This window comes from Symphalangus syndactylus, chromosome 10, assembly GCF_028878055.3.
Source record: "Symphalangus syndactylus isolate Jambi chromosome 10, NHGRI_mSymSyn1-v2.1_pri, whole genome shotgun sequence".
Classification (NCBI taxonomy): domain Eukaryota; kingdom Metazoa; phylum Chordata; class Mammalia; order Primates; family Hylobatidae; genus Symphalangus; species Symphalangus syndactylus.
The window spans coordinates 28,821,081-28,844,312 of record NC_072432.2 but is presented as its reverse complement, the minus strand read 5'-3'; the positions used below and the strand labels follow the sequence as shown (position 1 = coordinate 28,844,312).

At 41.4% G+C, this 23,232-nt stretch overlaps 1 protein-coding gene across 6 annotated transcripts in view; it reads right to left on the bottom strand.

Annotated features, from left to right (window-relative positions):
* Positions 1-23,232, bottom strand: part of LOC129492003 (small ribosomal subunit protein eS17-like) — a 92,564-nt gene that overhangs the window by 43,742 nt on the left and 25,590 nt on the right. For 4 of the 6 annotated variants that reach the window (XM_063611109.1, XM_063611108.1, XM_063611110.1 and 1 more), the window contains one exon: positions 22,861-22,942. The exons of 1 other annotated variant lie outside the window; for it this stretch is intronic. The gene's annotated coding sequence lies outside the window, so the exon portion shown is untranslated. Of the gene's footprint in view, positions 1-4,168; positions 4,356-22,389; positions 22,448-22,860; positions 22,943-23,232 lie in introns of those variants that run through there. One more of the 6 variants, XR_008660685.2, reaches the window with a different exon arrangement.

Sequence of the window (23,232 nt, the reverse complement as noted above, 5' to 3'; positions counted from 1 at the left end):
ACCAGTCTTCGCACAATGTTGATGTCATCCAGGCTTTCTTCTTATGGAAATAATAAATGGGAAATGTATGCCTGCTCACATTATTGAATGCTCTACGGTTCTCTAAATGGTAGACTAGGAAAGCTTTATTTGAATCTTGCAACATTTCTACCCAAAAGCAGTATGAGATAGTCTTTGAATGCCTTGAATCCTGGCATTGTCATGAACTCTTAATGAATGTATGTATGTTCAGCACACACTTTCAGAACAAGTTCATTTCATTGACATTAAATATTTGTTCTGGCAAATATTTCTCACTTGCAATTATTCTATGAGGCTTGCTATGGTTTGAATGTTTGTTCCCTCCAAAACTCATGTTGAAACTTAACCCTCAATGTAGCAATATTGAAAGTTGGGTCCTTTGTATTAGTCCATTTTCATGCTGCTGATAAAGACATACCAGAGACTGGGTAATTTACAAAAGAAAGAGGTTTGACAGACTTAACAATTCCACATGGCTGGGGAGGCCTCACAATCATGGTGGAAGGTGGAAGTCATGTCTCACATGGAGGCAGACAAGAGAAGAGAGAGCTTGTGTAGGGAGACTCCCCTTTTTAAAACCGTTGGATCTCATGAGGTTTATTTGCTATCATGAGAACAGCATGGGAAAGACCTGCCCCCATGATTCAATCACCTCCTACCAGGTCCTTCCCACAACATGTGGAATTCAAGATGAAATCTGGGTGGGGACACAGCCAAGACATATCAGCCTTTAAGAGGTGATTGGGTCATGAGACCTCTGTCCTCATAAGTGGATTAATTCATTCACAGGTTAATGAATTGATGGGCTATATGGGAGTGGGACTGGTGGCTTTATAAGAAGAGGAAGAGAAATCTAAGTTAGCATGTTAAGGCTCATTGCTATGAGATGCCTTGCACCACCTCAGAACTCTGCAAAGAGTCCCCACCAGCAAGAAGGCCCTTACCAGATGCAGCCATCAAACTTGGACTTTTCAGACTCCCGACTGTAAAAATAAATTTCATTTCTTATAAATTTCCAAGTTTCATGTATTATTTTATAAGCAACAGAAAATGGACTAAGACACAGCTCTTCCTTTAAAGATGTGACATCTTCAGTCAGCACTTGCTGCCTCACTGATGACCTTCATGTTATTATGAAAATTATGATGTCTTTTGAAGCGTTGGAACTAGCCATGACTTGCCGTAAACATTTTCAATCATTCATTCCCTTCTTATCCTTTAAGATGATTGAGATTGTTGATTGCAACAGTCCTAATTCACATGCAATGGACATTACTGGCTTGCTAACATTGTCCTTCATGATGGGCAATTATCTTGAGGTGTTTCTCTTTGTGTTTGTTTTGGGGGGTTTTTTAGAGGCTGGTCTCAAACTCTAGGCTTCAAGTGATCCTTCCACTTCAGCTTCCCTAGTAGCTGGGATTACAATCATGAGCCACTGTGTCCCACCTTATCTTGAGTTTGCCTCAAGGGTAATTGCCTTTCTCTTTTCACTTGAAGCAGGAGACACAGGTGGGCAATTTGTAGACATGATAGGATGTAAAAACACAAAACACAATATCTAAAAAAGGCAACATAGCACACTGTAGAGTATCAGTTGTTTACTGTCTTGATTACTTGGCTGATTGGAAGCTGCAGCACAATGCTGCCGTCCAGTATTGAAAGAGAATATCACATTACGTATTGCTAGTATCATTAACCTAGGGAAAGATTTCTTTAAAAAATTTTTTTGAGACCAGATCTCACTCTCGCTCACGCTGAAGTGCAGTGGTATAATCATAGCTCACTGTAGCCTCAACCTCTTGGGCTTCAAGCAATCCTCCCACCTTAGCCTCCTGAGTAGCTACGACCACAGGTAAGCATGACCACACCTGACTCATTTTTTTATTTTTTGTGGAAATGGGGTCTCACCATGTTTCCCAGGCTGGTCTCAAACTCCTGAGCTCAAGCAATCCTGCGGCCTTGGCCTCTCAAAGTACGGGGATTATAAGCATGAGAAACCATACTTGGCTCAAAATTTTTAAAAGGACAGTTTCTACCACATGCATACTGCTTTTGCACCATCCTAAAGTCAGAAAATTGTAAGCTGAACATTGAAAGTCGGGACCATCTGTACTGATCTTGTGTACTTGGTGTTTGATCTGTTTTATTTAAAATTGTGAAAAACGAAATGGGATAATGGCATAAAAGTTTCGCATAAGAATTAAGAATTACTTTTAATATAATTTGCAGAGCAAGTCTTAGCTTCGGGAATGCTATGGAAGAATTACTAAAAATGATTTTAAAAGTCAGAGAAGCTTTTTAAAAACTGATAAAATGTGCATACAAAAAAGACAGTGCTAGGCTGGACATGGTGGCTCATGCCTGTAATCTCAGCACTTTGGGAGGCCAAGGAGAGTGGATCATTTGAGGTCAGGGGTTCAAGACCAACCTGGCCAACATGGTGAAACCCCATCACTGCTAAAAATACAAAAAAAATTAGCCAGACATGGTGGCGCGTGCCTGTACTCCCAGCTACTCAGAAGGCTGAGGCAGGAGGCAGAAGTGCTTGAATCTGGGAGACAGAGGTTGCAGTGAGCCGAGATCATGTCACTGCACTCCAGACTGGCGAAAGAGCGAGATTCTGTCTAAAAAAAAAAAAACAAAGACTGTGTTGCCTCTTTTTAGAAGAATCTCCACCATCCAGGAGCCCACCCAAAGACCAAGGACTTCCCTGAGGATTATGGACTCCCCTCAAAATCCCTGCCCTGGAAAGCCAATTTTTGATTTCAAAATAAAACATTGCTGTCCTGGAAGACCTTTCATCCAATTTCCCCATATAAGCCTAGGGACCCTGATATTCACCAGGCAATTATTTTGTCCCCTCTCTCTTAGAGGGAAAAATGAGATAAACCGACCATGACCACTATTAAGCAACTTACCACAAGGCTCTGCAAGTCCTTTCCCAGAAGACAAATATTGCAACAAGGGGAGAACGTGTTCTGTTTGCCTGTAGGAATCTTCTCTTAATTTAAAATGTGTGCATGCACCCTCTCCAGTTAGGAAAATTATTAGAGAAAATCAGCCCAATGAGCATGCCTCCAGGGAGGAGAAAGTGATGACTGGTGTCTTCTCACCTATATTTTTTATTCCAGGGGTGATAGCAGAGGGCAGAACACCACCACCTTATAAAGTAGATACTCACTCAGGGCCACCGAATTCAGCTGTGTGCTGCAGGCCAATTCCTTCGTATATACCTCTGCCCAAGTAAACACGAGTCCAGGGCTGTTCAGAGATTTTATAAAGAACTATCTCATTTGTGGATGCCCAAAAACCAATGAGAGTAATATCCAGATATTGCTTAATATGTTTGGGGTAGAAAACAAAGGAGAATGTAGCAAAACTCTTTGACTTATCATTGACTTTGGTGTTCTGAAAGCTCTTCTCTTTGCTAACCCTAGAGAAGCAAAAGTATGCTGCTTAAGAGAAATCCTTCATCCTTGATTTTTTCAAGGTCCTAAAGCAATTACCTTTTAAGGTCAGATTTATTTGCAAAAATATGCACGTAACGAACTCCCGTGTAGCATGCATTTATCTTAATCATACACTCTGTATTCCTTGGATTGTTTTAATCTGTTTTAATGCAAGTGAAATGAAGATAGAAGCCAAAATACGATGACTTGCCAAATACTGTGGAGTTGGATGATACACAAATTAATTTTGCAAATGTAACCCAGGGGAATTTAACTGTAAGCCTTTGGCATGAAAGTAAAACCAGGAAGAGAGGGACAAAAATGCAGAGAGGTGAGGAAGGGAAAGAGGAAAGGGAAAGGGAAGAGGGAGAGGAAACTATTTAAATCCTGCAGGTGATCCCTGCCAATGGTTTTAAGAGCGTGTGGCCAGGAGGTCAAGCTACACGTAGGGAATGAGAACTTGACCAACCTGAGACAACACCCTTGGTCTCCAGAAAATCCAATAATTCACAAGTAACTTATTGAACAAATTTCAAAAAGTATCTTTCACTATCTGCAATTTTCACTAAGTGCTGCCATGCGTACATACCCCCAAAATATTTTACTGCTTAAACTTGGTGACCATATCCTAGGCTACTTCCTAAATTACAACACTCAATGCCAAACATTTTTCCTTATTTTAAAATTATTAGGAACCTTTCTGTCACAAGATGACAGATAATAAATAAATTTAAGATACCCGTTAACATGTTTACCATGTTTAAAAGACAATTTGTCTAGGCCAAGCTCATGCCTATAATCCCAGCAGTTTGGGAGGTTCAGGTAGGAGGGTTGCTTGAGGCCAGGAGTTTGAGACCAGCGTGGACAACAAAGTGAGATCCCCATCTGTACAAAAAAAAAAAAAGTAAATTTAAAAAATTAGCTGGGCTTGGTGGTACACGCCTGTGTCCCAGTTATTCAGGAGGCTGAGGCAAGAGAATCCCTTGAGCCCAGGAGGTTAAGGCTGCAGTGAGCCATGATTACACCACTACACTCCAGCCTGGGTGACAGATTGAGACCCTGTCTCAAAAGAAATTTTTTTAATAAAAAATAAAAGACAACTTTTCCCCAAATTGCCATTGAACAGACATAAATTTTGAAATGTGAAACATTCAAGGAACAAACCCCTCTGGTCCTTGAAGCCCTCTCATAGGTGATAAAGCATATCCAGAGATCTTAACAAGTTACTCAATTTTTCCTGAATTACTATGGGAGTGGAGGGAGATGAAAAGTTGGTTATAAAAACTACTTTCTCTCTATCTTAATTAATATGCTCTCTTTTAATTGAAGCCAACAGTGATGTTTTGAGGAATCAGCCGTGCACCTAGTATTTCTAGCATATTAGACAATCAGAGTGCATCATTTTTAACACCTCATTCATCTATGCTCCAAAAAGCAATAATCATGAAATAATTCATAATAATTATTATTTTATTTGTTCTTTAGTTTAAAAACAATTTATTAAAATTAAAGAATAAATTTCAGTTTAAAAGATACTATTCAAATCCAATAAAATATTTCATGTATGAAATAAAATCTGCACTTACCAAACAAAAATATTATACAATGCAATTAAGTCTCTTTTTTTTTTTCACTCTTTTGGATTTTAAACACAAATAGAAACTCCAAGTGGCCATAGGGAATGACAGATTAAAGTAATTCAGGGGTCCAGGAGCGGTGGCTCACACCTGTAATCCCAGCACTTTGTAATCCCAGGCCAAGGTGGGCAGATCACCTGAGGTCAGGAGTTCAAGACCAGCCTGGCCAAACCCATCTCTACAAAAAATACAAAAAATAAGCCAGGAGTGGTGGCACCTGTAATCCCAGCTACTTGGGTGGCTGAGGCAGGAGAATTGCTTGAACCCAGGAAGCGGAGGTTGCAGTGAGCCAAGATCGCACCACTGCACTCCACCCTGGGTGACAAGAGCAAAGCTCTGTCTCATAAATAAATAAAGTAATTCAGGCAGTTTCTTTTCTTTGCAATCCCATACTATCATTATTTATTCCAAGACTACTGTGAAACTCAAGAATATGCAGTGCCACGGTGCTTGGAAAAGGCCTCCGAAGATGCTGAGCCTTCATGAGCATCTTCTGTGAATGAATACACATAGATGAGTCCACTGTATGACTGACTGTATACCTGCAAGTGTTCCAGGTTAATGTGCTGCTAGGATACGATGTTTACTAAAGGATAAGTAATTAGGTTGAACACAGTGCCTCATGCCTGTAATCTCAACACATTGCTTGAAGCAAGGAGTTCCAGACCAGCCTGGGCAACATATCAAAACCCCATCTGCACACACACACACACAAAAAATTAATTAGGCACATACGGTGACTCAGGCCTGTAGTCCCAGCTACTTGAGAGGTTGACATGGGAGGATCAATTGAGCCTGGGAGTTCAAGGCTGCAGTCCAGCCTGGGCCACAGAGCAAGATCTTATCTCTAAAAATAAATAAGTAAAAATGAAAATAAAGAATAAGCAATTAAAGCCGGTTGCAGCGGCCCACGCCTGTAATCCCAGCACTTTGGGAGGCCGAGGAGGGTGGATCACCTGAGGTCAGAAGTTCAAGACCAGCCTGGTCAATTTAGTTGAAACCCTATCTCTACTAAATAAACAAAAATTAGCCAGGTGTGGTGGCGGGCACCCGTAATCCCAGCTACTCGGGAGGCTGAGGCAGGAGAGTCGCTTGAACCTGGAAGGTGGAGGTGGCAGTGAGCTGAGATTGCATCATTGCACTCCAGCCCAGGCAACAAGAGCAAAACTTTGTCTCAAAAAAAAAAAATAATTAAAATATGCTCATTTGAAGCTTACTCAACCATAAACCCAGTTATCACAGCAATTGTTAAGAATCAGAGTTTTTGGAAGGCATATTTTATCAATATTGTTTAGAATTGCTAGCAGATTAAGATTTTTAAGAGAAGCACACAGATTTGTTGTGAGTTTAATTATTGTTTTTAAATTCGTTACATCAGCACATCTTCTTATGGCTTATGTCTAGGGCCAACCATCCCCACCACTACTTCCTTCCCTTTGTGATGCACTTTGAGAATTGCTCTATATTTAAAAACATAACTTCTTTCACGACATGATGTGTACATTTTATGGCAAGTCAGAAGCTGCATATAAGGTATTAATGCTTGCTTTTTTTTTTTTTTTTTTTTTTTTGAAACAGAGTCTCACTCTGTTGCCCAGACTGGAGTGCAGTGATGTGATATAGTTTACTGCAGCCTCAAACTCCTGGGCGCAAGGGATCCTCCCGCCTCAGCCTCCCGAGTAACTGGAGCTACAGGTATGCACCACCACATCTGGCTAAACTTTCAGTTTTTTATAGAGATGGGGGTCTCACTATGTTTTTCAGGCTGGTCTCAAACTCCTGGCCTCAAGCAATCCTCCCAACTCAGACTTCCAAAGTGCTGGGATTATGGGCATGAGCCATAGCACCCAGCCAGCTTATTTCTTGATAAAAATGGCCCCTAATAAATGTTTTGGGGCCAAGCATGGTAGCTTACACATGTAATCCCAACACTTTGGGAAATTGAGGCAGGAGGATCACTTGAACCCAGGAGTTTGAGACCAGCCTGGGCAACATTGTGACAACCTATCTCTAAAAGAATTTTTAAAATTAAAAAATTAGTTGGGGCCGGGCATGGTGGCTCACACCTATAATCTCAGCACTTTGGGAGGCCAAGGCAGGCAGATCACCTGAGGTCAGGAGTTCAAGACCAGCCTGGCCAACATGGTGAAACCCCATCTCTACTAAAAATACAAAAATTAGCCGGGTGTGTAGCGGGTGCCTATAATCCCAGCTATTTGGGAGGCTCAGGCAAGATAATCACTTGAACCCAGGAGGCAGAGGTTTCTGTGAGCCAAGACTGCACCACTGCACTCCAGCCTGGGCAATAAGAGTGAAACTCTATCTCCAAAAAAAAAAGAAAAAAAAAAAAAGTTGGGCATGATGGTGCCTGCTTATAGTCCCAGCTTCTCAGGAGGCTGGAAGATCGCTTGAGCCCAGGAGTTCAAGGCTACAGTGAGCTAACATCACAACACTATACTTCAGCCTTAGTGGCAGAGACAGACAAGAAAGCAGGAGAGGAAGGAAGGAAGGAAGGAAGGAAGGAAGGAAGGAAGGAAGGAAGGAAGGAAGGAGGGAAGGGAGGGAGGGAGGGAGGTGGGGAGGGAGGCGGGGAGGGGAGGGGAGGAAAAGTTAAGTTTTAGCCTGGGAAACATGTCAAAACCTCATCTCTACAAAAAAATACAAAAATTAGCTGGGTATAGTGGTGTGTGTCTGAAGTCCCAGCTACTAGGGAGGCTGAGATGGGAGGACAGATTGAGCCTGGGACTTTGAGGCTTCAGTGAGCCATGGTTCTGCCACTGCACTCCAGCCTGGGCAACAAAGCGAGACCCTGTCTCAAAAAAGAAAAGAAAAAGAAATGTTTCTGTCAGGCTTCCCCTTACTCTGCTCTGCATTTCTAGCACTGCTCATTCAACCTGGCCTAATAATCACCTCTACTTCTGGCCACCTTTATTCTCACACTGGACATATTATCAGAAGTGTTCAAATCAGTGCGACTCCATCTTGCATAGGGGCTGGGTAAAACAAGGCTGAGACTTATTGGGTTGCATTTCTGGGAGGTAAAGGCATCCTAAGTCACAGGATGAGACAGGAGGCCAGCACAAGGTACAGGTCACAAAGACCTTATTGACAAAACAACATGTTGTGAAGAAGCCAGTCAAAACCCACCTAAACCAAGATGGCAGTGAACAACTTCTGGTCTTCCTCACTGCTCATTATACGCTAATTATAATGCATTAGCACGCTAAAATACACTCTCACCAGCACCATAATAGTTTACAAATGCCATGGCGACATCAGGAAGTTACATGGCAACATCAGGAAGTTACCCTCTATGGTCTAAAAAGTGGAGGAGCCCTGAGTTCTGGGAATTGCCCAGCCTTTTCTTAGAAAACTCAAGAATAATCTATCCTTTGTTTGGCATATTTCTTGAAATAGGGCCTGGCACACAGTGGCTCATGCCTATTATCCCAGAACTTTGGGAGGCTGAGGCAGGCAGATCACTTGAGATCAGGAGTTCGAGACCAGCTTGGCCACCGTGGTGAAACCCTGTCTCTACTAAACATACAAAAATTAGCTGGGCGTAGTGGCACACGCCTTTGGTCCCAGCTACTCAGGAGGCTGAGGCAGGAGAATCGCTTGAACTTGGGAGGTGGAGATGGCAGTGAGCTGAGATCGTGCCACTGCACTCCAGCCTGGGCGACAAAGAGAGAAAAAGAAAAAAATGCAAGACGGGAGGGGAGGGGAGGAGAGGGGTGGGGACGGGAAGGGAGGGGAAGGGAAGGGGAAGGGAAGGGAGGGGAAGGGAAGGGGAAGGGAAGGGAGGGGAAGGGAGATAAACATAGCCAACCAGCAGCCCTTGGGGCTGCTCTGCCTAAGGAGTAGCCACTCTTATTCCTTTACTGTCTTAATAAACTTGCTTTCACTATACTCTATGGATTCACCTTTAATTATTTCTTGCAAAAGATCCAGGAACCCTCTCTTGGGATCTGGATCAGGACCCTGATATGGTTTGGCTGGGTCCCCACCCAAATCTCATCTTAAATTTTAGCTCCTATAATTCCCTCATGTTGTGGGAGGGACCCAGTAGGAGATAATTGAATCATGGAGCGGGGTTCCCCCATCCTGTTCTTGTGGTAGTTAATAAGTCTCACAAGATCTGATGGTTTTATAAGGGGAAACCCCTTTTGCTTGGCTCTCATTCTCTTCTCGTCTGCCTGCATGTGAGACGTGCCTTTCACCTTCCACCATGATTGTGAGGCCTCACAAGCCACATGGAACTGTGAGTCCATTAAACCTCTTTCTTTTGTAAATTGCCCAGTCTCAGGTACGTCTTTATCAGCAGTGTAAAAATGGACAAGTACAAACCCGTTTTCAGTAACGATACTAGGAACACTGAGTATGCTCAGACACACACAACATCGTTCACCCCATCAAGGAAACAAGAGGCCCCAGAGAAGGATATGTTATAGGTGAACCCTGCAGTTTTCTAAAAACAGTCAGGAGTTGGGCTGCTAAGTAAGCACCATAAGAAAGATGAATTTAATTGTTTCCACAGTAGACTCGTGACCTTGAAAATGTTTTAGGGGTGACCACAAAAGACAGTGCCCCTCTTATCCTGACTTTGAGGCATTTGGGGAAAAAGAAAATAAATAGTCCCATTTAAGAGAGTCTCAAGTTGAGTCGAGGAGGAGAGGGAAGCAATACGGGATAGTTTGAGGCTGAAGAGGACACACTGATTACAGAACAGAAGCTCTGGAGGCCACAGGAAAGGCTGAAGCCCATGGGAGAGAGGCTCTCCTTGCCTGTGTGGGGCAATGAGAGCTGCAAGAAGGGAGGTGTGAAAGAAAAATAAATCTTGGACTCCCAAAATCACTAAGCTAAAGAGAAAATTTAAGCTGGGAACTGCTTAGAGCAAACCTGCTTACCGTTCTATTCAAAGCCTTCCTCTGCTTACTGAGATAAATGCACATCTAATTGCCTCTTATGGAAAGGCCAATCAGAAACTCAAAAGAATGCAACCATTGGCCAGGCGCGGTGGCTCACACTTGTAATCCCAGCACTTTGGGAGGCTGAGGCAGGTGGATCACTTGAGGACAGGAGTTCAAGACCAGCTGGCCAACGTGGTGAAATCCTGTCTCTACTAAAAATACAAAAAATTAGCTGGGCGTGGTGGCAGGCATCTGTAATCCCAAGCTACTCAGGAGGCTGAGGCAGGAGAATTGCTTGAACCCAGGAGGCAGAGGTTGCAGTCAGCTGATCACGCCATTGCAATCCAGCCTGGGCAACAAGAGTGAAACTCTGTCTCAAAAACAAACAAACAAAAAAAGAATGCAACCATTTTTCTGGACCAAACCAAGTTCATCTTACATATATTGATTTATGTCTCATGTTACTCTAAAATGTATAAAACCAAGCTGTGCCCTGAACACCTTGGGCACATGTCATCGGGACCTCCTAAGGCTGTGTCATGGGCGCACATTCTTAACTTTGGCAAAATAAGCTTCCTAAATTGACTGAGACCTATCTCAGATATCTGGGGTTCATAGGACGTGACAGAGATCACAGTCAATTGCAGGAGCTGCAATTCAGACAGAGGCCAATACAAACAGGATGAGAAGCCTGCTGGGTGCCTCCCTGGTATAAAGAGGTCACCTATAGAAGTGGCTTATTAGGCCCGCCTGGAAGAAGAGCCTAGTGATTTCTTGTGTGGCCGGGTTCCTTTCCCTGAGCTGGCTGCTGCCGGCAGCTGAGGCACCAGGTCTGGAATCCGAGAATTCAGAATGAATGAGCAGGGGTCCTGGGGCTCTTCACTCACTTGAGGGTTCTCATTTTGTTGCGGTCTTTCTGCTCCTTAGCTCAGCGAAGTCCAAGTTCTTGTCAGAAGAATTAGACATGTGGACGCTGGAGAGTGAGTGGAGTAGAATTTATTAAGCAAAAGAAAAATTCTCAGCAGAGTGGGGACATTGTGGGTAGGAGGGACGTGGTTCCCCTACCCAAAGGTGGGAAAAGTTCCTGCTGTGTGCCTGGGTCGGGGGTCTTTTATGACTCAGCATGGGGAGTGCATGCTGACGGGTTTGTGCATATGCAAAAAAGGTTGAAGCAAAGACACCACCCAAAGGTGGGCACGACAGTGTAGAAAACCAATTAGGAAAGGGTAGGCATGTGTAAAATAGGTGAAGGGTGGGGTCAATCAGAGGAAAGCACAGCAAACGGGAAGATAAGTTGTCAATCCCATTTTGAGGATTTAACTTGTAGCTTGGCTTTCAGGTTTCAAATTGTCTTCAGCTTGGAGGTAAAGTTTTACTGGGGACCTGCCCCTAACCGCTTAGGCATTTGGCTGCCTCCTGTCGCTCTCAGTCAACCCCTGTATTTCTCCAGGAACCAGTCCTGTTCTGAATGCACACATTCTTTCCCAAGGTATCTTAATACCAACCCAGCTGTCTTGCTCTGGGGTAGAGTCTAAGGGTCCCCAAAACACGATGCACAACAGAATATCCTCAGAAACTTAAACTATGCAGGTGCTCAGGCCCCACCCCAAATCTACTGATTAAAGATCTCAGCAGGACAAGCCTAGGAATCTGAATTTGGAGATACCTACCTGCCTCCTTTTCTCTCCAAAATTTTGATACTTGGACCAAGCACCAAAGTTTGGAAATAGTGTATAAGAAGCCAGTGGAGGCTGGGTGTGATGGCTCAAGCCTGTAATCCCAGCACTTTAGGAGATCGAGGCGGGCACATCAAGAGGTCAGGAGTTTGAGACCAGCTTGGCCAACATGGTGAAACCCCATCTCTACTAAAAATACAAAAATTAGCCAGGCGTGGAGGCACATGCCTGTAATACCAGCTATTCAGAAGGCTGAGGCAGGAGAACTGCTTGAACCCGGGAAGTGAAGGTTGCAGTGAGCAGAGATCGCACCACTGCACTCCAGCCTGGGCAACAGAGAGAGACTCTGTTTTGAAAACAAAACAAAACAAGAAGCCAGTGGATCTCTTTAAGGGGCCTTTTAAAGAAGTGGGATAAAGCCCCTTTGCAACTCTACCAGTTTCAGAATTATCTTAGACTTTTGTTAATATGTAGATGATTCACTATTTTCCAGGACCCTGTGGGCGGGACACCCAGATGTCTCTGAAATACTGATAATCTGAGAAACATTGCTTTCAGGTGGTATTTTCTAAACTAAAGAAATCTGAAGAATTCCAGGACACTTGCTGAACATAAACATTTCGTCTCCCCCACACTTTTTCAGGCCAACCCAAATAGAATCTTCAGAGAGGGATCTGGAAACCTTCAAATTTAACAAGCCCTCTCAGGTGATTTTTATCATTAGGCAGATTAGGAAGCACTGCTTGAAGCCAATAATTGCTCACATTTACTGAACACACACTGTGTGCAGGGCAGTGTTCTAAGTGCTTTTCTGTGTATTTATTCATTTACTCTTAACAACAACCCCACGCACTACTGTATCAGCTTCATTTCACAAAGTAACTGCTTCTTTCCTCACAAATCCATGAAGGATGAATTTTGCCATTTGACTTTCAGGGTCATCTCCTTTTACATATCCATAGTCCCTTAAATTATTATAGATTCTGAGCCTCTCTTGCCTTGAGATTAAGCACTGACTTGGAGTTCTCTGCATTTTACAAAGTACACCACAAAGTTCTTTGCATACATGTGGAGCTCCATACATATTGTTTCTTCTAAGAACTCAAAGGGGGCTGGGCATGGTGGCTCATGTCTGTCATCCCAGCACATTGGGAGGCTGAGGAGGGAGGATTGCTTGAGCTCAGGAGTTTGAGACAAGCCTGGGCAATATAGTGAGACCTCGTCTCCAAATAAATAAATAAAACTTAGCCAGGCATGGTGGCATATGCCTGTAGTCCCAGCTACTCAGGAGGCTGAGATGGGAGGGTTGATTGAGCCCAGAAGGTTGAGGCTGCAGTGAGCCACGATCATGCCACTGTACTCAAGCCTGGGCAGCAGAATAAGATCCTGTCTCAAAGGAAAAAAGAAAAAAGAAAGAAAGAAAGAGAGAGAGAGGAAAGAAAGAAAGAAAGAAAGAAAGAAAGAAAGAAAGAAAGAAAGAAAGAAAGAAAGAAAGAAAGAAGGAAAGAAAGAAAGAAAGGAAAGAAAGAAAGAAAGAAAGAAAGAAAGAAAGAAAGAAAGAAAGAGAAAGAAAGAAAGAAAGAAAGGGAAAAAAAGAAAGGAAGAAAGGAGGGAGGGAGGGAGGGAAGGAAGGAAGGAAGGAAGGAAGGAAGGAAGGAAGGAAGGAAAAGAAAGAAAGAAAGAAAAAGAAAGAAAGAAAGAAAGAAAGAAAGAAAGAAAGAAAGAAAGAAAGAAAGAAAGAAAGAAAGAAAGAAAAGGAAAGGAAAGAAAAGAAAGAAATCAAAGAGTCGTTCTGCTTTTTGTCTGGTGCACTTGGCCGTGTCAAATTCTACCTTGATTTTGAAGATGTGGAGACAGAAGTTGGCAGTAGAACCTGCTACTGAAAGCAGAGACCTTTTGAGTTACCTTGGCTGAGAATCAGAGTCCAGCAGAAATTGAACCAGGAAAAGGAAAACAGAAATATCATCTGGTTTGGCTGGCTCTCCTGGCCCTGATCCTGGCTGGGGAAGAGGATTTCAGTTCACAAGAGAAAGGTAATGGATATTTCCAGTTTCCTATCACACCCCTCCTTCTACCTGCTTATCCACATTTTAATCAGCCTTCTGAGACTAATAGTTTCCAGTTTACTAAAAGCCCATGCTCATCTTTCCCTTTCTAATGCCTTTTACGCTTTCCTGGACTTTACAATTTGCACATTTTATACTTTTCTCATCTCTGACTATTCAATAGCACAAAGCTAACACTTCCAAGCTTTGTTTCATTCATCGCCACTCGAGGGACACTCAGAACAAATGGGTATGCTAACAATTTTCTTATCAGGCGTCATTCTAAGTCCTTCAACATGGGGAAGCTCTTCCTTGTTCTGTAATTCAAAACTACGCTATTGAAACTTAAAATACTCATTAAGCATCTATAATCGTTCACGTTTTTCTACTTGATCCTACTACACTGGGGGAAGAAAAGGTACCAGTATCTCCATTTGTTTTTTCTCAAGACTCAGTGAGGTTAGTAATTTGCCTGAAGTCACTCATTTGGGTGAGGGGGAAAAAAAGCAAGATTTGAAGCTATGTCTGACTTCAAAGTCTATGCTCTTTCCATCATATTGTAATACTCAGTGTTCAAGCTCTTTTGTTCATTGTTTTATGTATTTATGTGTTATTGCCTCAACAGATATAAAAACATGTGGGCCGGGTGCAGTGGCTCACGCCTGTAATCCCAGCATTTTGTAAGGTTGAGGCGGCTGGATCACAAGGTCAGGAATTCAAGACTAGCCTAGCCACGATGTTGAAATCCTGTCTCTACTAAAATTACAAAAATTAGCCAGGTGCGGTGGCAGGCGCCTGTAGTCCCAGGTACTCGGGAGGCTGAGGCAGGAAAATCGCTTGAACCCGAGTGGCAGAGGTTGCAGTGAGCCAAGGTCGTGCCACTGCACTCCAGCCTGGATGACAGAGTAAGACTCCGTCAAAAAAAAAAGAAAAGAAAATCATGTGTACAGGAGATAGGTAGTGCTTCTTTGTACTGGCTATATGAAGCTCTTGGTAGAAATGACATAAAAATACATGAGGGCTTCTCTCCCTGGCCAAACCAACCTCTTTAAATCATCTCTTGAAGCTTCCAAATCAAAAACCTGCTCAACCAAGTTGACTTTTCAGAGTTCTTATATCAGAATCATAAACCATTCGGTGGTATCTCTGGAATATAGGACTGCTGCTTAGGCGATCTCAGTTTCATTTGTTCCTGGAGATTTCATACCCTGTGCAACCTCCTTGCACGGTGCATCTCCGTGTAGTAGAAAATTGACTCCAGGGACATAGGAGCTGTATTCTTACCAACAATTGGATCATTCAACACAGGGAAAGCTTTTCCTTGTGCTATACATTGAAAATTACTCACTTGGAACTTAATAAAGTTATGCCAGGGCATCTTTGCTTAATATTTAATAGGTCTATACGTTCTCTTATCTGTCTTGCATATCCAATAGTATTCCTCTGTTCAGTAATTTCACCATAGAATGGATGAAATGGCACTGATTTGTAGACCATTTCCAAAATTTCAGGTAAACATTTTTAAAAAGGTAAATGCAGTTAGGTGGAAGGAATAAGTTCTAGTATTCACTAGCAGAGTAGGGTGACTATAGTTAACAACAATGCATTATATATTTCAAAATAGCTAGAAGAGAGGATTTGAAATGTTCCCAACACATAGAAATGATAAATACTCAAAGTATTTATCATCGATGAACATCCCCAAATACCCTGACTTAGTCATTACACAATTTATGCATGTAACAAAATATCACATGCACCCCATAAATATATACAAATGTTATAAAATATCAGTTATTAAAAGGGGTATATAAATGTGTGTTCTCTACCTTAGCAATCATTATAAGATCATCTTTCATCTAAGAAAAACATACGTAGGTTCAGAGGGAGTTCAGGTTCTCTGTTCACTCAACTGCTAGTTTCTCAACCTACACAACATGAACCTGCTGGCTTTTCTCCCTTGCCACCACATTTACCCTGATTCAGGCCACCATTCTTTCTTGCCCTGACTATTGCAATAACCCCTTAACTCTTGCGTTACTGCAGCATATTCTTGGCCAGCACGGTGATATTTTTAGACAGCAAAACAAATGTTGTATTTGTTTATTTCAGACGTTTCACCAAGTTTGATGACAATAATGTCCAAACTCCTTGTCATGACCTACGGGACCCTACAGAACCTGGCCCCTGCCCACATCTCCAGTGCATAAATATTTGTTGAATGGATATATTTGTCTGTTCTCATGCTGCTAATAAAGATATACTTGAGATCGGGTAATTTATAAAGGAAAGAGGTTTCATAGACTCACATTTCCAATTAGCTGGGGAGGCCTCACAATCATGGTAGAAAGTGAATGAAGAGCAAGGATACATCTTATATGGCAGTAGGCAAAAGGGTGTGTTCAGGGGAACTGCCCTTTTTAAAACCACCAGATCTCATGAGACTTCCTCACTATCATGGAACAGCATGGGGAAAAACCTGCCCCTATGATTCAATTACCTCCCACCAGATCCCTCCCATGACACCCAGGGATTATGGGAGCTACAATTCAAGATGAGATTTGGGTGGGGACACAGCCAAACCATATCAATGAATAAATGAATAACGCCTTTCTTAATTTTTAAGATACATACTGGCTTCACAAAAACCATATTGCTAAAATATAACAAATGTATCATTGTGTATTCATCTGGATGGCAACTAATTGGTAACTGATACAGGCAAACATGTTTCTTATGGAGCTCTATATCTGCTGTGTTCAAAAAAAGAAAGTTCAGCTTCATCCTACCCACTCCCATAGGCTTTTTGTAAAAGACTCTTACTTTTTCTTCCTTGGTTGACTGACAACTAATAAGACAAAATCCTACAATTATATCTATAATAATTAGCCAACTAGTATATGCTAAATATACTAGTTATATATCAAAATAGCTAGAAGAGAGGTATTTGTACTAAGGATCATCAGTTGGCTGATTCCTATTAAACTCAATCAAGTGGTAGTAGCTGTTCTGATAATAACAGATTTAATTGTCAGTTAATAATTATATGAATTAGAGATTCTCTTAAATTCATACAAAAGGTATTTTTAAAAGAACCTGCTTTTGGTCAGTGTGCAAATGGGTAGATTTTTAAAAATCTGCTTTTAGGCCAAGTGCAGTGGCTCATGTCTATAATCCCAGCACTTTGGGAGGAGGCAGGAAGATCCCTTGAGCCTAGGAATCAAGACCAGCCTGGGCAACACAGCAAGACCTCATCTCTAATAAAAACTAAAATAAAGAATTAGCTGGGCATGGTGGTGTGAACTGTAGTCTCAGCTACTCAGGAGGCTGAGGTGGGAGGATTGCTTGAGACCAGGAGTTCAAGCTTACAGTGAACTATGATTGCACCACTGAACTCCAGCCTAGGCAACAGAGTAAGACCTTGTCTCAATCAATCAATCAATCAGTAGATAAAAATCTGCTTTTGGGATTTAAGTGACCAACCATTGCTTATTATTTTGTTAGGCTTACTACCCCTTTGATCTACTAACAATGCCTAATGAAGTCAATAGTCAGTAATGAATCAGGTATGATCTATGAATAGTTGACAAACATTAAGCAGTTAATGGATTTCAGGTAAATGACAGGCAGGCTTATTAATATGCTGATTCTATTCTGGGAACCCTCATTAGAAGATAACTGCTTCATTTTCACAATGTCAAACTTGCTTCCAATGGATAAATTATCATGATACAAAAATAGACTGCAGATAAAGCCTTCGATTCTACTTGGGCAAATCCAAGAATAACATAAGAGTGTTACTTAAACTTACATTTAGAAAAGTCAAAGATTTTAAGGGAAAATATATAATTAGTCTGAAAACATAGACTATTTTTCTAGATTTATTTATTGATTTATTGATTTATTTTACCTATCACTTACTCAACAAATACTTATTTACACTGGTCAGGCGTGAAAGAGTTTTCTAGATTCTAGAAGCAGACTCTCCAAATCATGCTAAAGGCTCACACTGAGCTCTCAATCAAACCATGATATATTTTCCTGATCCAGTAAGAGGTGTCATCCATAATTTCCTTTATTTCTATTTTGTTTATAAGACTAGCCCAAATCTTACTGTGTCTCAATCAGTCTGAAACTCCAACTTCACATGTATTATCAGTCAGCTAGATTATCTCTCAAAAGCAAATGAAAAAAAAAATAGTCCTGTTTCCCAGAGATTTTTTTCTTTTTTTGAGACAGGGTCTCACTCTGTTGCCCAGGCTGGAGTACAGTGATGCAATCATAGTTAATAGCAACCTTGAACTCCTGGGCTCAAACAGTCCTCCCACTTCAGCCTCCCAAGTAGCTGGGACTACAGGCGGGTGCCAACACACCTGGCAATTTATTTTTATTTTTGTGGAAACGAGGTCTCACTATCTTGCCCAGGCTTGTCCCAAACTCCTGGCTTCAAACAATCTCCCCACCTTGGCCTCCCAAAATGCTGAGATTACAGGCGTGGGCCACCATGTTCAACCTCAGAGATTTTTAATGTACACCAAAAGTAAATCCAAATGCTTACATATTTTAACATGATTAGAAACGATCATTTAATTCCCTACCTTCAAAATATAATATTCTTATCAATATAATCCGAATGGTTCAAGTGCACAGAATCAGCAAATACATACAGAACAATGAGGCAAATTTACATTAATGTGTTTTATTGTATCAAAGGAGAGTCACAAAGCTTCACCACACTCTAATCAGCCCAGGAAATGCATCATTAAAAGGAAAAATCCTTCATTCCGATGACTTTGAGATAGCGAAAAGCAAAAAAAACCAAAAAAACAAAAAAAAAAGGAAAAGAAAACAAAAGAAAAATAAAAGTTTAGATATCAGGCTTAGCTCATTGATACCTTTGGAAATGGCTTATTTTCAAGTTGAAAATCCCCTGATTTGAACATAAATCTTGGCTGGACACGGTGGCTCACACCTGTAATCCCAGCACTTTGGAAGGCTGAGGCAACCAGCCTGGCCAACATGGCGAAATCCCATCTCTACTAAAAATATAAAAATTCGCCAGGTATGGTGGAACGCGCCTGTAATCGCAGCTACTCAGGAGGCTGAGACACAAGAATCACTTGAACCCAGGAGGCGGAGGTTGTAGTGAGCTGAGATTGCACCACTGCACTCCAGCCTGGGCGACAGAGACTCTCAATTAAAAAAAAAAAAAAAGAAAAAAAAACCACAAAGAAAATAAATCTTACCATTATTTAAGGAGATTTTTAAAAAAATAGTTACTGTGTAAGGGAATGTCTTCAAAAAACAAACAAACAAACTAACTAAAGCCTAATCTGGCTCTTTAAAAAAAAAAAAAAAGAGGCAAAGAAATAAAAGGATGAAATATATTCTATAGGCCACAAGAAACTTGGGCATAAATTAAGTAGTTCATAAAAACTGAGGCAAAGACTTCAAAAATAATACTCTCTCATATAGGGATAAAATGCCCTAGGCATAAAGAGTTATGTGTAAAACTGTGTAAGTTAACTTTCATAATGTTGTAATTTCTCCTTCTCCGAAATCCATTCTCTATTATGTTTAAATGTTGTTATGCTGAAACTTAAACTTGATGAGGTATATAGAGTAGATTAAGAGAGCCTCTTCTTTCCTCCCAAATTTAATTTAGTGAATTTAAACCATTGGTGCCTAATGGAATTGTGTGCTGCCTCAAACATTTTACTCAGGTCAATTTTTTTTTTTTTAAATTTTTAGAGACAGGGTCTTGCTTTGCTGCCTAGACTGGAGTCCATTGGTGTGATCACAGTTCACTATAGCCTCCAATTCCTGGGCTCGAGCAACCCTCCTGCCTCAGCCTCTCAAGTAGCTAGGATTACAGGCACATGCCACCACACCTGGCTAATTTTTTTACTTTTTATTTTTTGTAGAGTCTTGCTGGTTGCCCAGGCTGGTTTCAAACTCCTGGCCTCAAGCAATCCTCCTACCTCAGCCTCCCAAAATCCTGAGATTACCGATGTGAGCCATGGCACCCAGCCTCAAGCCAACATTTTTAACGTAATTTTTTTACAAAGCTTACAGTTTAAAATGTATTTATCACAAATTACTATAAGAAATTTTGTTACTAACAATTATTTCAAATTCAAAGAAAATAATCCCCAGGGTGAACGAGGGCTTTATTCATTTTTGCTATTCATTATTATTTCACTATTACTCACCAACCTAGTTAAATTTTTCCTATATGTTAGAAAAAAAAAAAAGAAAAAGAAAATGGCCAGACACAGTGGCTTACGCCTGTAATCCCAACACTTTGGGGGGCTAGGTGGCAGATCACCTGAGGTCGGGAGTTGGAGACCAGCCTGGCCAACATGGAGAAACTCCATCTCTACTAAAAATACAAAATTAGCCGGCGTGGTGGCGCATGCCCGTAATCCTAATTACTCAGGACGCTGAAGCAGGAGAATTGCTTGAACCAGGAGTCGGAGGTTGTGATGAACCAAGATTGCACCACTGCCCTCCAGCCTGGGTGAAAAGAGCGAAACTCCGTCTCAAAAAAAACAGTATGTTTCGTTTGACTAAAGTCCATATTTATACAATAGATTTTCCTTCATTTCTAGATTTTGAGGTGTCAAAAGCACCCGGATTGCTAGCTGGAAAGATTCTTTAGAGTCTAGTCATTACTTACTCCCAGTCTAGGGAATTGCTTGGGGATGAAGGTCATTCCTGACTATTAAGGTACATCTTGCATTAATTAGCATTTATTTAATGGCAAGAATCCCAACAACAGAAGTTTATTCCTGCAATTTAGGGCACTCAAAACACTAAATGACTATGAACTTTTAAAGCATCTTAATGCCTTATCTTCATTTTTATTCTAATCTCAAACTGGAAAATTCAAATTTCTTGAAAGATTATTTACAGATGGTCAGAGGTGTGCTGGATAAGGTTTAAAAGCAGCTCTGTATAAGAGGAGGAAGAGGGGAAGAAAGAGAGAGCAGAGGCTCTGATTTGTAGCATTACCAAATACCATGGTGTAAATATTCCCACTGTGGATGGTTTCCAGCTACCAATGTGACAGTAAATGCAGTGATGAAAACGAATGCTCAGTAGGCCACCATTCTAGAGTATTTCCACCACACAGATGCAACAGACATAAATCAACACAAGAACATGTATGATAGTAAAATAAAGCAAATAATTATGAAGTTTTGACTATAGTATTTATTGCTTTTGTTTTTAATAGTTTATATTATGTAATTTTTAATAATAACTGTGTTTAAAAACCTCATTAAATTCCTGACAATTTAGCAAGTAGCACTCATGAGCCAGTAAGAGCAGACTCCAGCACATTACTGCTGTGTTAGTAGTTTCTTTCCTTTGGTGTGTTTTATTTTTTATTTTTTTAAATTTTTCCTAAAATCTTAAATAGGATACTTTCTTCATGCCTTGTTTTCTTTTTTCTTTTCTTTCTTTCTTTCTTTTTTTTTTGGACACAGAGTCTGAATCCATCACCCAGGCTGGAGTGCAATCTCAGCTCACTACAACCTCCACCTCCTGGGTTCAAGAGACTCTTGTGCCTCAACCTCTGGAATAGCTGGGATTACATGCCCATGCCACCATGCCTGGCTGGTTTTTCTGTTTTTTTATTAGAGATGGGGGTCTCACTATGTTACTAAGGCTGATCTCGAACTCCTGGCCTCCAGTGTTCCATCCGCCTCGGTCTCCCAAAGTGCTGAGTCACCATGCCAGCCTCCTTTTTGTTTTCTTTCTTACCAAGACCATTAAGAATTTTTTCATGTGAACAGTTTTTGCTGCATACCATGGATATTTTTTTTAAGTTTTTTACATCGATTTTATGATGATCTGTATTATTGACCAAATGCTATTTGGGAACATTTATGGGTTTTGTCTTTTATTTATTTTTTATTTCTGAATTACACTGTTTTCTTTAAACTTATTAATTCCTAGATTTACTGCTGTGTGATTTGAGAATATAGCCTACGTAATTTTTACTCTGTCAATATTTTATTATAATATACTTTTGTTAGTAATAAGAATAACAAAATTTGCAACTTACAGAGTCTATCTCAGAAGCATTCTATCCCCTTTAATGCTCTCGAGAATCTGATGTGATCCTGTCTTAGCTCAGAATATGAAGGAACAAAACCTGAAGCTAAGCCTCTTTGCAATCCTTTATTGGAGGGGAGTACAATCTCAGGGCAGAAAGAGTAGGAAGCAAGGAAGCGAAGGAGGAAAGGAAGGAAAGCTTCCAAGACAGTTGCTGGGTCACACAGGCCTTCTCCAGGGAAAGCATATAGAACCAGTGCACCACAGAATACAGTGGTCCCCCCTTATCTTTGAGGGATGCATTCCAAGACCCAGGTGGATGCCTGAAACCTCAAATACTACCAAACCCTACATTCACTGTTTTTTCCCATACGTCCCTATGAGTTTAATTTATAAATTCAGCACAGTAAGACAGCAGTTCCCAACCTCTTTGGCATCAGGGACCGGTTTTGTGGAAGACAAGTTTTCCATGAACCATGGTGGGAGGTGGGGGATGGTTTCAGGATGATTCAAGTGCATTGCATTTATTGTGCATTTTATTTCTAATATTATTACACTGTAATATATAATGAAGTAATTATACAACTCACCATAATGTAGAATCAGTGGGGGTCCTGAGCTCGTTTTCCTGCAACTAGATGGTCCCATCTGGGGGTCATGGGAAACAGTGACAGATCATCAGGCATTAGATTCTCATAAAGAGTGTGCAACCCACATCCCTCGCATGCTCAGTTTAGAGTAGGGTTCGTGGTCCTGTGAGAACCTAATGCCGCCACTGATCTGACAGGAGGTGGAGCTCAGGTGGGAATGCGAGTGATGGGGAGCAGCTGTAAATACAGATGAAGCTTCACTTGCTCACCTGCCACTAACCTCCTGCTGTGTGGCCCAGTTCCTAACAGGCCAAGGACCAGTACCAGTTCATGGCCTGGGGATTGGGGACCCTTTCAGTAAGGGGTTAACAGCAATAACTATTAATAACATAGAACAGTTATAAAAATATACTGTAATAAAAGTTATGTGAATATGGCCTCACTCAACATATCTTATGGTACTATACTCACCCAGTTTTGAACTGTGGTTGATCTTGGGTAACTGAAACCAAGGAGGGTGGAACCACAGATAAAGGGGGACTACTGTGGCCCACTAGGAAGGAAAAAAAGAGAGAAAGATTTGCTTGCTGGTTATTTCTGTTCTATTTTCTAATCCCAAAGTTCACCCCAGTAGGTATTAATGCCCTATGGTAGATTGTTTGCAGAAATGGTCACGATAATTTCTCCCATCCCTGAACCCATGCTGGTCTTGGACTCCTGACCTCAGGTGATCCACCTGCCTCGACCTCCCAAAGGGCTGGGATTATAGGCAGGAGCTACCACACCCAGCCTAGAATCCATCTTTTTGGTGAGTAAGAGAGGGATGGTTGCAGTAGGAGAGCT